Source organism: Callionymus lyra, chromosome 9, assembly GCF_982586985.1.
Source record: "Callionymus lyra chromosome 9, fCalLyr1.hap1.1, whole genome shotgun sequence".
NCBI lineage: Eukaryota > Metazoa > Chordata > Actinopteri > Syngnathiformes > Callionymidae > Callionymus > Callionymus lyra.
This window is the reverse complement of record NC_141826.1, coordinates 2040884-2059688: the sequence shown is the minus strand read 5'-3', so window position 1 is coordinate 2059688 and position 18805 is coordinate 2040884. Positions and strand designations below refer to the sequence as shown.

At 39.9% G+C, this 18805-nt stretch overlaps 1 protein-coding gene across 1 annotated transcript in view; it reads right to left on the bottom strand.

Annotated features, from left to right (window-relative positions):
* gpc3 (glypican 3) overlaps positions 1–18805 on the bottom strand; it is a 110464-nt gene that overhangs the window by 64862 nt on the left and 26797 nt on the right. The window lies entirely within an intron of this gene.

Genomic DNA, 18805 nt, shown 5'->3' with positions numbered 1-18805 from the left:
TCTTTGCTCATGAAGCTCTCACAGTAGGAATATTATCTGGTAAATAATGTGTAAATATATTTTTCTCTCAGGTCAACATCGGCAAGTATATCAACGGAGTATTACATCAAAACTAGAGCCTAATTAGAGCAATAAATTGACGGGTACTTAATGCACGAGCTCCTGGCTGCAGTTCTCTGGTCCGTGACATCTAACCAGCGGCTACAGCGCTCTGCATCATTAGCACGGGCCCAGCATACCAATCACATGTCCCTATAGCATAATGGGATAACTGAGAGGAAGAGGAAAAAATGGTAGCAGTGCTGTAGAGCTGCCCTCGGTGTGCGGTCTCCTGGGTTTTGGGGAGCAAGTTTTAATGCAAGACGCCGGACCAATTATGGAGCAAATGAAGCTTGAGAAGAAAAATGTCAACCGGGGAGTGAACAGAGCCGGGCCGAGGAAGATTGGATATTGCTGTAAATGGAAAACACATAGGAAGTAAGGCAGCACAATTAACTATTGAATATACTTGCAGATTAATATGTGAAATATTTCCACTGCAAAACTGATACATATTGGTTACATTTCAAATTATGTTAAATAACCTGGTTACAAAGGCAGAGAGAATTTGAAGTTTGCTATGAACCAAGACTTAATGCTGAACCTAACATTTTGTCTAACCCATAAAACTTTATTGCCATTTACTTAACTCCAAAACTTACTCCTGAATAAGGTATCCATTCCAATATCTGTATCACAATGGCAATGGATCTGACATAAACGGTACTCACTACTGATGGCTTGACAAGGCTTCGTGATACTGCATCTGCTGTATCATGATACAGTGTCTTCCTCTTGAAAAGACACTAGATGGCACTCTGACCCACTAATTCAAATAACATGGCATCATTTCCACTGAGAGTGCCATCTAGTGGTCTTTCAAACTGTATCAAGATACAGAATCAACTGCCTCATCCACCCATCAATAGTCATCACATTATCATAATAATGTGCTTTATTATGGTTCATTTATTTGAAAAAACTAAGAATTTCACCAAGTTTACAAACCTTGTCTTTCTTCTCATTGGTTCAGGTCATGTTTATAAAGTAGTGTTACGTATAAATAATTGACAAACGACAGTGAAAAAGGACAAACAACATTTTGTTTATTATTTACTTCGCTGTTATATCGCTGCCTTCACCGTGCCTCATAAACAAATGTTGCTCCACTCCTAGAGGAGTATATTAAAATAAATAATAATAAATAAATAATATTTAAAAGTTCTTTGACAAATAAGCATGTTCTTCATTTTAAGCCAGTTCTTTTGTGCACCTACAGTATTTATAAGCCACAGCGAGGCAAAGATATCACGTCCAATTCTATATCGAATACTAAACTTCTTCCTGGAGACTTGCAGACTTCAGTGTTCACACTTCCTGTGTTTAAAAACTACAAAGGACTTGGATATCATGGATGTTTCTTCTTCTGAGCGAGATCTTCCATCGCCATGTTATCCTGCCCTTTTTCCTCCTGCACTCGCTCTCCTTTATCTCCTCTCACACCTGAGCACCTTCTTCTCGTCTCCTTCCTCCTAAGCTCAACACCCCTGCACCTTTCACCACTTCCTTCTCCATCTCTCTTGTTCTTTTCATCCCTCTATCCTCTCTGACTATTAATGTCAACGTCATTAAAAAGCTTTTCCTGGAATGATAAATGTTTTATTAGGCTCCACTCATAGTTTTTTTGAAGGGTAAATACAAAGAGAGGAAAAGTTGGTATCTGTTTCCCTCTTGACTTCATTTACATATCTGTCAGTGTGACCCCTCATCACCATCATCCCTCCTCTTTTTTTTCACTTTCATCCAGGATCTTTCGTCACTGGAAACCAGTAGCCTTGATTCTTCATCTGTATTCACTCGTGTTGCTAAAACGTCTCGGGATGATAAAACGCCATTTCTGACTTTCAACTCGGCATCAGTCACAGTCCTGGGTGGATGAACAAGTATCTTTGATATCAAACACATTCGCCAGAGAGTGGGGTGGGGGTTCTGGGGGTTCTGCTGTTGCTGAATCTTACATTGAGCCCGTGGGCTGCAAGATGATTGTGTTTCCTGCGCTGTAATAGGCGTGTGTCCTCTGGGAGAGAGTGTGTGCTCCGTGTCTCTGGACCCTTCGGCGGTGTTAATGATTACTACACCTCTGTGTCAAAATAAATAAATAAATGAAATTAAATGGGTCACCTTATGTGGGCCGCACACTCACTTAGGTGTGTATTCTGGACACAAACATACACAAGCTGATGACTTACATGGTATTTTAAGAATCTTCTTGGTATTCTTTTGGGAGTACTTTTGAATTTCTCTTCTGTCGAGCAAAGCAGTGAATCTCTTACCTCTTACCTTTTAACACACTTTCTCCTTTACAGCCAGACCTTGCCAGGGCTTTTTGCACTCATTTGACCTCAACTATATTTTAGGAATTATAGTAAGGAATTAGGGAATAAGTGGTTAAACTAAGGTTAAGTGTTGGGATGGGAACATAGATAAGGTGATTAATGAGTACATTTTTTAGGTTTAGGTAGTAGAAAGGGTTTAGATAGTACCAGATTGAGACTCGGAACCCAACCCCAACTTCCCCGGTTCAAGCCGAACCCAATGTTTGTTTTTTTTTCAAATAATATGCACTCATTATCTTTTGACATTATTATTTTCCAAAATAATTAAATTAATTAAAAAAAATTTCCTATTTCAATTTGTAACTGACCTTTCGTTATTTTTTTACTCAGCCTTCACCGGCACATATCTTCGCCGTTGTATCTGTGGCACAATTTTTCTCATTCTTAATTTATTTAAAAAATGGTTTAGATTGTCCTGGACAACAAAATGCAAAAGTACATGTGTGAATAAATATAAAAATGTCGAAATAAATAAATGACTTCTGATTTTCTTTTTTGTCTAAGAACGATGTTATTTATGTGTATGTATATAAATTTTTGTATACATACAGACATAACAATTTATGCATTTCATTATTTCAAAATTAATCTATTAATGCATTTATACATTTTTTATTCATTTAATTTTTTCTACTTTTTATCTTTATCTTATTTATAACTATGCAGTTTAACTGTATCACCAGAAACAGTTGAAAAGTGGACGACACACAGTTTTTAGAATAGTGATGGATGGATTGTGTCACTGTGGATAAACGTGAGAATCTCGTTTTCTCTGTCCCTCCCTCTTCATTATCGGTGCCTCATCATCTGTAATGTGACCCCAACATCTGTGCAGGAGCAGAGATCAACGTGAAGCTGCTCTACATGACAGTCACATCATTCTGCTTCTCCTTATGTGACGCCCCTGCTCCTCATCTCGACCCTTCCTGTTCCACCCTCACCTTTCTTTCAAGGTAACAGACGAAGAAAATAATCTAAAACTTGAACTGTAAAATGTATGTCAAGTCAATTATGATCTTTTTAACAAAAACTCACTGGTCATGTTAAACAAACATGATAATGTTCAGTATTGCACTCATGAAGACTGAGACAGGCCTGGACAACAAAGGATTATGGGATGTCGTAGCTGTTGCTTGTTTGAAAATCAAGTCTGGGTCTCTTATTGTGGCTGCTACCACTCCGACCCATCCTAGAAACAGTGGGAGAACTACATGAAGGAATGATCTCATGATGATGAACAGATATATTAAAAATATAATTCACACAAAGAAACGTCAATGACTGTGTTTTATTGTTAGGAATTAAAACGTTTCGAACCATCAAAAGCTTTTAAACAGAAGTCAGACGTGATAAAAGCCGAGCTCTGCTGATGATGCCGGACAAGTAGACAAAAGGTTCTGGCAGATCCGTTCATATCATCACAGAGCAGAGAGACTTCAGACTCGACAGCTTCAACACTTAAGCCAAAGGAACCCAAAGTTCAGCTCCCACTGGGGGGTCTGTCACATATCTGCCTGTATTAAGTATCCCTGAAGGAGCTCGGACAATCTGCATACAGACACACTTCCTCCTGCTGGGCCTTGGATCGCCGAGGACTGCCGTGTGTCTGTCAGTCTGTGCTGAGCCTGGCAGTCCAGCCCCAGGGAGGGATGGTGGTGAGTGTGCTTCAGTGACTCCTGAACTGACCCCAGGTGGCCGCCACGACCTTTGAGCGTGTTTCTACTGAGGAACAATCCAAACGTCACAAATAACTTCACCTTTCAAGTTAATCACGTTTTCCTTTTTTTTTTTTTACAAACTGCACTCATCGGCTCATGACTGTGAAGCACAAGTTCTCATTTGTTCCGAGTTGTGGAGCACAAAATGAAAAGATTGTTTTTCATCACAAACAATTGATAGTAAAGGTTATTCTGCTGGAGTCATTTAAAAAATATATCTTTCATATGTGGAATGAAAGATGGATGGTTGAACTGCGCAAAGGACATGAAGAAAAGAAAGAAAAATCAATTGATGCGAATGTACAAAGAGTTTAAAGGTTCCATTTTATGCTCATTTCAAGGAATTTTAAATCAACAGCAGATCCAAGTAAAGCTCTCTTAGATGTTTCTGTTAATAAAAGGGTTTTTTTTAATTACGATCGACGTTTTGTTTGGTCATAAATATACCTCCGTAACGATATAGCAGTGTGTCCCAGCCAGTTAGGACAAGAGGCAGGAGACCCTGAATCATTGGGACTGATCATGTGAGTGACCCAGACTGCTTGTTGCATTTTTACTTTTTCAATCCTTCAAATTAATCTTCGCCGTTGTATTTGTGGCACTGTTCTATCAACAAGTACTTGAACATTCTGCCTCCTTATTCAAAAGCATATTTAAGTTCATTTACATATTCCGAGCTTCACAGGGTCACGAGAAAGTACCTGCTCTGGGCCAGCAGATTTATAATCTCTGTCATCGTCAAACAGCTCATGAATGTTCAGCTTAATCGTCTCAGTGTACTTCATTTACAATTACTATTACTACTGTACTACTATTTACAATTTATTGCACACAATATTTTTTCTGCGCACCGTTCTTTGAAGAAGAGCTTCTTTCCCAATGTCATCCAATGTCCCAACACTCCTAACAGACTTGCCAGGCTGCATCAGAATGAATGAAGACAATTTCAGATGTATCCTCCGAATACCGTTTCTCTTTCTTGCAGATGCCTGGAAAGGTGTGAGTGACCATCGTACTTTTTTAAATTCTCATGATTTGGAGAAACTGCTGAACCAAGAACAGTATAAACATGCACTTTTCCGCACAGTTTTCCCTCTCGAGGTCTAAAACTGCTGTTAGAGGTTGTTACTTCTCAAGCGAATATGGAAGAGAAATCTTGATTTGATCACACTAATCTCAGGTAGAATAAGGTATCGCCCAAGTAAAAGATAATGACATTATTTGATTTTCATCTCTGCTGAGGAGGTAACATGATCATTATTCTTTAGCAAGCAAACTGAAAAAAGTTGTTATTGTATTTCAAAACACAACTTTTGATAATGTTGTGAGGATCATTCACTTGTATGGCTTTGACTGCTGCTGCTGTTCAGCCTCTGTTTAAAAGTGACTATGTGACTATGGTGACAGTAGAATCTCGTATAGCATTGAACTGAGGCGAGGTGGCGCTGTGGTTAGGCAAAGGTTAGTTAAGATACTTCAAAGTCCTGACAGGAAATGAGGCCATGGAAGTGCCTCCTGAAGAGTGAGAGTCCTTCACACGGCCGCGTCAAATGTGTAAATGATGAGCAGATTAACTATTCAACTGAAGACATAACTCTAGCTCTGCTGGCTCACCCCCTGCACGGTGAGCTCGCCGACATATTTACATGAACAAAGTGACGGGAGGGTGTTCCTCCATCTGTCTGCCCGCCGTCATTACCAACCCGGCCTTTGGTGGTGGTGAGCCGGAGAGAAGTGGTGTGTGATGGGTGTGTGTCAGAGTGTGAGGCAGCTGTCTTGTCTGGAGGTGGAGGGTTTAGATGAGCAATTATTTTTTCACTGGCTCTCCTCCAAAGGATCTCTGAGACACCTGTTAGCCTCAAGTTCTGTCTTTAGAAAACCAAACACACAAATGAGATGCACTACCGAGGCCTGGAGCAACATCCTAACTTAAAATGATGCAGATATTTGATTAGAGTTGCTTTATTCTTTACATCTCTACAAAAAATACAATAAAAATTGTGTATGAGTTATCGGGGGAAAAGAAAACGGTCAGTCACAACATGAATATGGCTACCAGTTTCTGTCAGGATAAACTTTAAAATTCTGGTTCTTACTTTCAGAGCTATTCATAGTCAGGCTCCTCCTTTACATCACTGATCTGATCCAGCCTTACACCCCAGCTCAGGCTCTGAGGTCTGTGGATCAGAATCTACTGATGGTTCCTCGCACACGGTTCAGGACCAGAGGAGAGAAATCTTTTCAGGCTGTTGCTCCTAAGCTTTGGAACCATCTTCATCTCTCTTTGCGCTTGATGGATCCACTGACTCCTTTAAGAAACATCTTAAGACGTTTCTATTTGTTCAGGCTTTTCCTTGATTTTCTGGAACTCCTGTTGTGTTATCAGTTTTATCTTGACCTTTAAAGTATATACTTTATTGAATATTGTTTTGATTGTTTAAGCGCTTTGTGACCCTGGTCTGGAAAAGCGCTATATAAATAAAAAATACTTACTTACTTGTTTTTTTTATGTGTTCACTTACATCAAGTAGGATCTAGTGGGCTCTGAAAATAATGACACTGCTTCATGAAGCTTCATCAGACCATCACTTGTTAAAAGCTGATTTTTTATGTCTCTTTTTTTCTAATGATTAAGACAGAATAACACATAAACAATCACACTTAAGTGTAGCAGAATGTATACGCCTGGCACTGCATCTGTTCAAGTTCAAAACAATAAATGCCTTGATGGAGATCTATTCATATGACACATTAATGAACAGAAAGGAGGGAAAACTGAAGTTAAGGGCATTTGTAAGGATTTTAATTGAGCTTGATTGACAGTTATTAAAAGAAGAGGTGTGAACAGCATCACTATCTAACTAGAAAAGCATGAACGAACAACACCTCGACGAGGATCTGCTCTCCTCTCCTCAAAGGCGACTGTTGACACATGTCAGCGATGATTTAGACCAACTCAAGATGCATTCAGCGTCGTACAGCTAAAGTATTCCATGTGATTTATTCATGAGCCACAGTAAAAGTTATTTCGGGTGGTTCTGCAAAATAAACGTAGGGGTCTCGCCGGGTGAAAGATGGTTTCAGGAAAAGTGACAGCTGTCGTCATTCAGCAGCTCCGTGTCACAGTTTAATTTCTCGGTGTTCCTGGTTTCAACGTCTCACTGAGCAGCCGAATGTCATCCAGCCGTTTCATACAGCGTGACAGCGTGTCCTGTTGCACGAGACATGCCGTCTCCTCCGCCTGACTCTTCAAGAGACATGAAAGTAACTTTGCTAAATATTGTAGTTGTAACACGAAGCAACCAGAAACAATCCGAAAGGAAAGAGTCAGTCAGAGACGGTAGCTTTAGAGAGATGAATTCTTTAAAGAAAGAAAATAATTTAGAAAGAAAGTCATTTCCTGGAATGTCATGTCTTGGTTTTTTCATTTCTCAAGGTTGTCTATTATTTCTCCGATCCAGAGAAGCTTTGTGCGAGCAGAGGCTCATAGAATGGCGGGCCAGGGCCAGTACCTACGTTTAGAAGCACAGGCCTTGTATCTACTGACGAAGATTTTTTACCTGAGTTTGGAGAAAGAAATAAAGTCAATGTGTTGCCTGAAGAGAAACATCTCTTTCTTTTCCCTTCAGCGACACGTACAGTTTTCTTCCGATTTAACAAACTGTGGCTCTGGGGATTGAGCTGTTTGTCGAGACTGTTTCAAGTTCTTCAGAAGGTTTACTTAATTATTATTATAATGCTATATATATATAGTAGTATAATAATCAAGTATAATAAGTATAATAATACTTTACTTATCTCTAAACTTAGGAAATTGTTGTCACAACATGATCTGGAGCTTATAATCCATGCGTTTGTGTCTTCTCGCCTGGACTATTGCAACAGTTTGTTTTCATGTCTTAACACAGGGGTGCTCACACTTTTTCGGTTCGCGAGCTACTTTTCTAATGATCAAGTTCAAAAGATCTACCTTCATACTTCACTCAGATAACTTGCACTGAATGAAGTGAATGGACTGATAATCAGTCATGATGGAAGGATGTGTGGATTTAATCATCTTCATAAAAATACTGACTTACATAAATAACTAGAGTCAGTCAGTGAGGAGCATATTTCCTCATAAGAAGATACTTTTCCTCTGAGAGTAACTTCCCTTTTCCTTTGTTCATCAAAATCAACAAAGAATTCAGACGGGTTCATCCCTTTCCATGCCTCCATTTCAACATGTCCATCATGTTTAAATGAAGCACAAGACTTTAATTTCTCCATTTCTGTGATCATGAAAAAACAAAAACAAATGAAAACATGAATTCAAACTAACAGTTTATTAATACAAGTGTGTTTTAAGGACGCGATCACAAAAGGAAAGCCAGCATTTGTTGCGCTTTCATTGGAAACTGCAGTTTAACTTTTAGGGAACTGACGTCATGTTTCTGTGACTCTCGTAGAGAAGACCTGAAGCGATCAAACGCGCATTATTTTGTTCGATATATATATATTTTTTAAAACAAGCTTATAATTCTAAATCGCTTTTCTGAATTGCGTAAAATGACTGTCGCACATTTTGCTCTTTTTATTCTCGATTCATATGAACTTTGCCGTGCGTTCAGTGGAAGAGGCGGGAGCTCTGATTGGCTGCTGTGCATGTCAATCAAATTGTCAACCATTCGGCGCAATAACTATTTGATTGACATGCACAGCAGCCAATCAGAGCTCTCTTCACTATTTTCTTATATCATATTTTATTAAATCACGCGATCTACTCGCAACAGCCTCGCGATCGACCTATAGATCGCGATCGACGCATTGACCACCCCTGTCTTAACAAGAAGGATCTGTCTCGCCTGCAGTTGATTCAGAACTCTGCAGCAATAATTCTGACCTGCTCAAGTAGAAGAACTCACATTTCTCCGATCCTTAAAACTCTTCATTGGCTTCCAGTTTCTTTCAGGATCAATTTTAAAATTCTGGTTCTAACTTTCCGAGCTATTCATGGTCAGGCTCCTCCTTACATCACTGATCTGATCCAGCCTTACACCCCAGCTCGGGCTCTGAGGTCTGTGGATCAGAATCTACTGATGGTTCCACGCACACGATTTAGGACCAGAGGAGAGAAATCCTTCCAGTCTGTTGCTCCTAAGCTTTGGAACGATCTTCCTCTCTCTTTGCGCTTGATGGATCTACTGACTCCTTCAAGAAACATCTTAAGACGTTTTTATTTGTTCAGGCTTTTCCTTGATTTTCTGGAACTCCTGTTGTGTTATCAGTTTTATCTTGATCTTTAAAATATATACTTTATTGAGCATTGTTTTGATTGTTTAAGCGCTTTGTGACCCTGGTCTGGAAAAGCACTATGCAAATAAAAATTACTTACTTACTTACTTACTTACTTACTTAATTCAACGTTTGTTCCTCTCACACACTTCTGTGGACCACAAGGCTGCACTGAGACCACAGCGGAGGGATAGGACTTCTTACACACGACCTAAAACAGTTTTTCTTGTGATAAATCTCTCAAAACCTTTGATGAAGATTGTGAATACATTTTCTTTTAATGTATAAAACAAATTCCCATTGATAAGTCAAAACAAATATGTATTAACACTACCCTCTCTTTTAGAAAAAATAACAAATAAAAATTAAAAGTTAAATCTGGTGATCACAGTCCAATATAATCCATGTATTATACCTACGACTTAAATAAATCATTTTTGATGTACCTTAGGGAAAGAAAGACTAGTTTATAAATGTCAAATGAAAATCTTTTCAACCAAAAATGTGTTTTAACATCATAGCTGCGTTTGTTGTTGCTCTGAATTTAAACTCCTTTTACCACATCCTGGGAAAATGTCACACAATGTTATCTGGATCTTTTTGAGAGCTGCTGGACACTTTGGAAGGAAAAAAAAGAATGTAAGTCTTCATATTTTCAGAAGACATTTAGATGTGTTCACTTAAAGACTGAGGTCTGCTTTGTGTAAAAGTTGTGGGATGTGTAGAACTCTGCAAATCTGTGCGACTCCATGTTCTCCCCCCGAGTGAGTCATTAGCTGGACGGACACTCATTTAGTCTCTCAACCCTCATGGAGGTGTCGGTAGAGTTCTGGAGTGTTGTAAAGAGATCCAGCCGCCGGTTCAACCCCTTGGGTCTTGTCTACGGTTTACTCTGAAATGTCGCGGTTAAACCCAACACCTCTCCAGGGCTTTCAGCGGAGGCCGACACTTGTTAGTCAGCAAGTGTGTGTCGGCTTTGTGAACTGCAGCAGTTGCAAAACAACACAAAGCCTTTTTTAAAAATAAATGGCTTTGCTGCTCCTCCTCTACTTGAAAAGTGTCTGCAAACATGTTTCACAAGTTTTTTAGCTTTTAATCAAGAAACTGCTGGAATTTTAAGTTAAAAAAACATGAATATCACATTAGCAGCCTTTAGTTTCTAAGCACTGCTCCGACTGGATTTTAAATGTCACTGAAAACTCAGTAAAAACGAATGTCATTCTCAGCTATATTCCAGACCGGCACATGCAAACAGATTACCATCTTCAGATTTATTCAAGGGAAACTAATGAAAATCCAACTCATGACCACGTTTTGAACTTATCACTTTATAAAGTTCACTCTCAGCGAACGTGAGGTTACGAGAGTGAAGCTTATTATGACTTCCAGGATTGATGACGCACAGTGACCAATGTTACTGTATATCTGAACACATTCATTGAATGATAATTAATAATTTGGACGAATGTTAGTATTTGGTCAGATGAATATTACTGTGTAAACGTTCATTCTGGTGGCTGGGAACGTCTCACTTCACTTGATCCAGAAGGTCGCCAGATTTCTAAAACATGTAAAACACACTTTAAACAACTTTAAACACCCCATCTGGCAACACTAGCCACAACTGCTTATGTTAATAAAACAAAGAGCAGTAACCGTGAGGCTATAGCAGCATGTGGTCGACAGACTCGACAAAGTATCAATAATTCTTCCTATAATCATTTGAACAAGTTCTGTGACAAGGTCGATGACGATTGGAAAATACTTTTTCTCAAATTTATGGACTGAATACTGTCGACAGAAATGCTTCTGTGATGTAAACCTGACTCTTTAGGATTGGAGATGGGATGTCCTGATCATGAACAATTCAGTATATTTGATTTTGTTATGGTAACTTTTATTAGATATATTTTTTACAATACTGGCAATATATTTTTTTTCCCGATTCTGATATGACAATGAAATCTGATGCATATTTTTCAAGTTAAAGCAGATTAAATAAATTGCTGTGGTAATCATTTAGAAGACAAAACCTCTTAGCAACATATAGAAATAAATAACTATACACTTGTTCATTCCTCGAGCTGTGAACTTTTGACCATTTTGAATGAAGAACTGTACTGGGGTCGCAGTTTGATCAGAGGTGCTTCAATGTCTTTCACAGGGTTAGAAATAATTTTTAAGAAGTTCATGTTGTTTAAATGATGTAGGTTTTTAAAGAGTTTGATGTTTAATGTTGGCGTTTACAGAAGGTAACCCCTGAAATAAACTAGGGAAAACTGTACGTCCGTGGAAGCAGAACATATTTATTTGCCTGATTAAGGCGAGCTTGAAATAAAAGAATGTCAACTCCAACAGCCGTGCACGAGCCGACACACGCCCAGCCCTGAGTCTTCCTCCGGTGCATTTTGCTTTACAAACAATCCCGTTTAGAGGAAGCCCTGCTCTGTCATCAGACAAAAACACAAGCTGAAGCTCACAGCAGGGGGGGAGGAAGAACTGCACATGAGAAGGAATCTAGGAGGCTCCGCTAACAACACACACACCGACTTCACCTCTCTGACCTATTTAGTGTCAAACATGCAGCTGCTTCATCGCTCCTACTTGTTGATGACAATATAGCTTCTTAGGAAAACAAAGCTTCGCACAAAAGCCCACTTGACCTCAAGCCTGCCGTCTGTTGCCTTGCTTTAATAGAGTCTGTGTTTCAGCGGCGAGGCTTTCTTAATGGTGCACTTGGCTTCTGCTGATCTGTGTCATGTCGGCAGAAATAAGACAGTGAGAATTACGGCGAAGGGGAAACTCTCAATTATTCAGACGCCTTGAACTTGTGAACTCCGTCGGACTTGAACTTTCAGACGGGGAGAGCATGTCTGAAAGTGGAGCAGCCCTCATGGAGGAAATGAAGTCATTTCCATTTTGCTCAGTCGAGTCACTTTAGTGTCACTTCCTTTCAGCAGGTAACAGTTCAATATTGTACTTATATAAGGGACAAGACATAAATGAATATAGATGACCAGGGAAATGTCATCATTAAAATAGTTGCTTTATGTTAAGAGTTAAAAATAAGTACAACATAATCAATATTTCTAGTTAGTTTTAGTTTAACTCTGACCTCATTAGGGCAGCAATAGTACAATCAAATGACGATATTTGATCTTCGATATTTTCGGTCAAAATTGACTCATGATTAAATATTTTTGTGTCCTCATTTTATTTTTTATTTTATAGTTTCTTTGTTATCTCTGCTTGAAAAATACTACAAATCGTGTAACATGTATCAACACCAGATATTGTGTCAGGTCATATCGACACATATTTCATCTCTGACACAATAATGTATGGCCGATAGGTTCAGTGGAGTTTGTGAGCATTCAAGAGCTAGTTTAAGTGTTAAGTATATATTTTATTGAGCATTGTTTTGATTGTTTAAGCGCTTTGTGACCCTGGTCTGGAAAAGAGCTCTATAAATATAAATTACTTACTTACTTACTTACTTAATTTAAATACTTGAAGAAAGATCAACAAAGAACACGTGGATTGGGCCTTCTGAGCTTCCTTAGATTTGGTGTCTGATGAAGGTAACTGAGCAGAGGACAGGTATGTTTACAGGACAGGACACAAGTGCAAGAACAACAATATTGTTTCATGAGCGTGTGGGCTTATCCACCGTGTAAAACACGGGCGCACAAATGAAAAATAACGGCAGTAGCAGCGGCGAGAAGACAGGTAGGAAACAAGTCGTCGGGAGCATGATGGATGAAGGTGTGGGAGGTTGAGCTCAAGGGGAAGAGACAGGTAGCACAACAACAACCACCAGAGGAAGGGGGGAGGTACACGGAGGACTAGAGGGGTGACTGACAAGACTCTCTACAGGGGCGCCCCAGAGCGTGTTCTGTTAAGCAAACAGCTGCACCGATGAGTGCTGATCAAATATTAATGACGTGTGGCCCCCATCGTTCGCTGGTTCCAACTAACAATCCCTGAAGTGGATTGCAGTTCATGAAGAAGTGAGGCCTAAAGTAGGTCTAGTAAGAAATCTGTGTTTGTTTTGCAAAGGTGGAAATTAATGCACTCAATGCAAAATCAATATAAACTACCAACAGATGTGATGATGGACTCATACATAAATCTCGGATCCTGAAACACCGGCCAATTGCTACAGGGCCCTGAATAAATGAATATTTGATTGGCTCTCTGAGTGTGAAAGGCTTTCCTCAACCAGGGAATCTAATCAACAAACTAGTAAAAATGAGTCATCTTCGAAGCCTCTTTGGACAAATAAAACAAGTAGTGTTTTCCAAAGAACGTCAGACTGATCCAAAGTCCTTCAGCTTGTTCGAGAGAGTAGACCAATTTGTACAAGAAAAGAAAAATACTCAGATAACTTTTTCTACTTTATATCTTACAAAAGAAGGATTTTTCTAAAGAGATCACAATTGAAACCAATCAAGGAGCAAATTTAAGGAACATTCTTTGGGTGTCATTGACCTCGGACTGGGATGGCTGCTCGACTAGCCAAGAGTCTAATTCACTTCAATTCCACATGGTTAAGTCTCCACGATAATGTGTTTTACGTGAAAGTGGTTCTTGGCACAAAATGTTTTGGATTGCTGACCCGATTGCCTCTTTGCAATGTTTCAGTAGAAGTTTATTTCCAGAAGAAATCTATTGAATAACTTCTATAGGACAAAACCTTCCATATATGTGGAATACCTGTCATTTGATAAAAAAAAACTGCAGATATTTGCCATCCTTACCCTCCTTGATAGCGTCCCACTCTGCTTGTTATGGTGCATTCCATTTGTGCTCGGAATCAGAAACTGGAACTAGATTAGGGTTTCCCGGTAGGGAGTCCAATTTCAGTGGGTGTTTCATTTGTCAGCCAAACATTAGAACCCGGAGATCAATTTGAAATCGGAGCCGCAAGCCGAATGGAACATTGACAATTTGTCTCTGACAGGGGCCTCGTTTTTCTAATCTGAGCACAAATTAAACGCGGCGGTAGGTTCGATAAACCAAGTCATGAATGGGAGTTGTGACGAGAAAATGGCGATCGTGCGGAGGACAATGCAGGACAGAGGACAATGTTTTATATATTGATCAGCACCATCAAAAGGTCCATAACCGACACTTGAGAAAACATCTGCTAATGAAAAGACAGTCAACCCACCTACTTTAACTCCGTCCATGCCATGTCAGAGATCAATACTAACAACATCCAAGTTAAACACACCCCCTCTTCTTCTGTCTCCATCCTTCTTTCAAACGCACAGAATGGAATGAAGGGATGGAATAATTAGCCTCATAACTATTGTTGTGAAGTCACTTAAAAGGCTGGGCCACTAAATGAGTGTGACTCGACTCTGTTCTACCCTTTTGATCGACCCACCACTCCCCGGCAGCCGCCCCATCACCTCTGCACTGACAGGCAGACCAGGGAATTGGCTGAGGGGGAGTAATGGAGCTTGTCGGAAAGCTCGTTGCTTCACACCACTTAGCCTCCATCCAGGGTGGTGGGAGACGTAGAGGAGGGGGGATGGTCGGAGCGATGAGTCTCCTACGGGACTGGGATCGGACTCAATGCCACCCAAACATTTCCCCTCACATCAGTCACGCCGCATGGGCAGAGAACGATCTATCACTTCCTTTTCTTCTTCACATCAACAGCACGTCAGTGTCTGTCCGTGTGTACCTTGTTCTCGCACAACTGTTTGATTCCACTACAGTTCATGAAGCATCCACTCAACATCGTTCTCTTCATCTTGTAAACATGCTTAGTGCCCAATCAATTAAGTGTATTTATGTGTCATATTTCCATCACATCAAAACTTTGCAGATAGATTGCAACAACAAATCAATAAAATAGATGAAAATTAACTATTAAAAGTGTTTGGCAACAAATGTTGTTATCAATACCTTCTGTTTAAACCAACAACACCTCTTTGACAACATAAAAAAAATGTTCTTTGTTTACAAGATGCCAGTCGCTCACATTTTTCAAATCCATCACAAAATGCAGATTCTGACCCCTGCTGAGTAGCTGCTTGGCTGCCCTACTAACACACAAGTGTCAGTCAAAGTTTAGATTCAACTCTTACATGTAATTTGCATGTAAGTCATGGCTTGGCTGTTTTAAATGTAAATTCATTGTTAGTGCTGCGTTTAAATAAAGAGCCGGAAATTTACGTTTTTCCGTGTTTTCAGTTATTAATTGATGTATTCATCATTTCAAAAAATATATAATCACTAAGTACAACCTGTCTTGAAAGTATAACATATATATTATTTATTTCAAGGTAAAACATAAATCTCCATATAAAGCTTTAAGCAAATGATCCTCTATAACATCATCTTTAAACAGCTCTATTATCAGATGTTCCAGGTGAAGGGGAGGCAAAGACATTTAAAACACGTGAATCATTTTTACACATTTATTACAAGATCTTTTGTAGCGACTGCCGACAGATTCAATGACTAACCTTCAACGATAAATGGTACAGAGAGTAGAATAACTCACAATCTTCCTTCATTCACTGTGTACCCTTTAACCAATACAATAACAAATCGATCCATTTCCAAGTAATAAAACCTGAATAACATAAGGTAGATAGAACTTTTTACATTAGCAGAAAAATAAATATTTGGGAGATGACAAGCACTGTTGTTTTGTGAAAATGTTGCCTTTTGAGATCATTTCTCCACTGTGTCTGCCAAATACCATTTGAGTGTCTTAGAACTGATTCTAAGACAGACGTGTGTTCAGTCAGAGAGCTATTGGGCTATAACTAATTAAATTATTAAAAATAAAATTAAAAATGCTTTTTAATTAGATTTCGGGGAAGGTTACATCTAATTTAGGGAAACCAAAAACCATATTGAGCTTGGGGTCAGACAATAACCAGGTCAACTCCAACGGGACCACCAGAAAATGGGAAGAAATATTGATTAAAAAAGACTTTTTTTTTCTTTGGTTATTTCCCATCAGGACTTTCTAAAAAAAGTCAGCCTCTTCCACCATAACCTTCAGGATTGTCACGTCTGTCTTCTTTGTGTCCTCCTTTACAACAACCTTAAACCTTAAGACGAAGAGACATGAAACACCACATGAATAAACTTTTTTGTTCCATTATCATTCGTTATATCGTTCCATCTCTCTGTAAGCAAAATAATACTACAGAAACATTAAGCTTGTTTTTAAAATGTTAATAGATCATTAAAATGTTGTGGTGATCTGGATCTTGATCTTTATCTCTAGCCGACTGTGTGTGCTGTGCGAGTGAGTTCACCAATGTCTAATACATCCGAAATGTTTAAAAAGATCCCCCATTATATTGATTCAACAAAAAAGGAAGGTAGGCTTTTCTTGATCCAGCCTTTCTGCACTCTTTTCTACACCCACATCGATCTCTGTCCATTTGATTTTCTTTTTTTAGTTCCAACAACAACCATTATATTTGAGGTGATCTGAAAGGGAAGTTCTAACAGCTAAAAAACCTGTCAAGACAAAAAGAAAGAAGAAAGACAGGAGAGGAGAGGAGGATCAAAAAAAGAAAAGTTGGAATATTTGACGGGGTGATCTGAAGATGACTTTTCCTAATGAGCGAGTTTAATACATGTAGCTGTGAATAAGCCATGAGGTTTCAGAGACGTACGACGAGGCCCGGTGCCCTTCTCTCTGGCCTGACATGATGTTGTGTCTGCATCACTGAGCTCCAGTTGCGTAAGTCTCTCAATATTTCATGGATGGAAATGAAAAATGCATCCATTCAAACGATAAGTGCCTGATTGGAGTCGGAAGCAGAGGGCAAACGGAGGAGGTCACAAAGTGAGGGAAGGAAGAAGACTTAAATAGGACAGCGCTCACCTCCGACGAAGATTGAAGTTCTTCATTCAAAGGATGTGTAGAAGCTTCTACCTGAAGCTGCTTCTATCAACCCACTGCGATGTGTGAGTGTTTCATTAAAGCAGCAGAAATGCTTCTCAAGAACAATGAAACCTTGAAGATTAAATCTGTAGCAGGCGTCCCCAGTCGTGACCTGACAAACTCGCTGCACAAAGAGAGAGATTGACAGCCAAACACCTCCAGGTCTTGGTGGAGTTGCCCTCACAAAAGCAGACAAACCTTCTATCATAGGTGAGACGTGCAGGAAGTGAAGGAATATTTCAGAACCGCATCTCCAGCGGTGGGACGGGAATGTAAACAAAGCGACGTCTCTCTCCCTGCGAGCATAATGGGAAGACGAACGAGCACTCTCTGAGTCATGTCTTCTTAATAGATGAGCTTGTTCAAATGTGATCATACATTTGCATTGATTTAGCTGCGGCTTTGATGAAATGGACCTGGAGGAAGCTCTGAAAGCTGTTTGTATCATCCATTAGCTTAAAAAAACAACTCAAGTGATGCGCCGTGATGCGACGTGATTCATTCCAAAGCAGCTTATTAGCCGGGTATATGTACACGTCGGAGTCCACGCCGGAGTCCACATGGCGGAGAAACAAAAGCGTCTTGTCTCGGCTGCAGCCGGGAGGCGCTGTCAGACCCTTCAGCCTGGTTTGATGCTCACATTTCAAATGACACTTTGATCTCCGCAACACACTGTTTGTATTTTTTTGCGTCTGTGATGAAATTCAGCTGGAGAGGCGTGCAACAGGGCGCATCATTAAAATGTGGCTGAGAACGCAGCACGTGCCTCCAAACCACTCCTGACGATTTGGGGTAATAATGACGGAAGAAACAGGAAGCAGGTAGTGAATAGTTACGACTGAAGACAAGCATAATGAGGCCGATCCATAGATGTGAAAATCTGTGAGTGAAGAAAATCCATCCATTGAAGCCGCTTCTGATCAGCGTCCATGTTCTCTGAAGGACACCCGACATGAAGCTGCCCAATCTCTCTCTTCACAGATCAATCCGGTCTGAAAGTACAGAGAGCGGCACCTAATCTGAGTCAGGAATCGGCTTTTGTTCAATAATCGTGGCAGAGAAACATCAAATAACCAGTCCACAGTTTATGTCTGGAAGACGCTTTCAGGGCGATAATTCTACTATTGAAGATTTTTCGGCACCGCAGCAGAAATAGAATTCAAACATTCGCCCCATGCAGTGCCGCCGAGCTGACACATTATCAGCGGAAAGACAGGCGTCGTATTTGAGCTTCAGTCGAGTCCAATCAAACCACAGAGACGTGATTAAAAAGGTGCAGCACGGACGACAACAGGAGCGCCACAGACGGCAAGAATGCCGGCTCTGTCAAGAGGAGGGCGCGCAGACCTCCTGCGGTGAGGAGCGCCTGGCAGTCGACACAAAGCCTGAAGAGATAACACTTGAAGTTCTGGAAGCCAAACAATGGAAATGGAAAGCATGTTAACATGAAA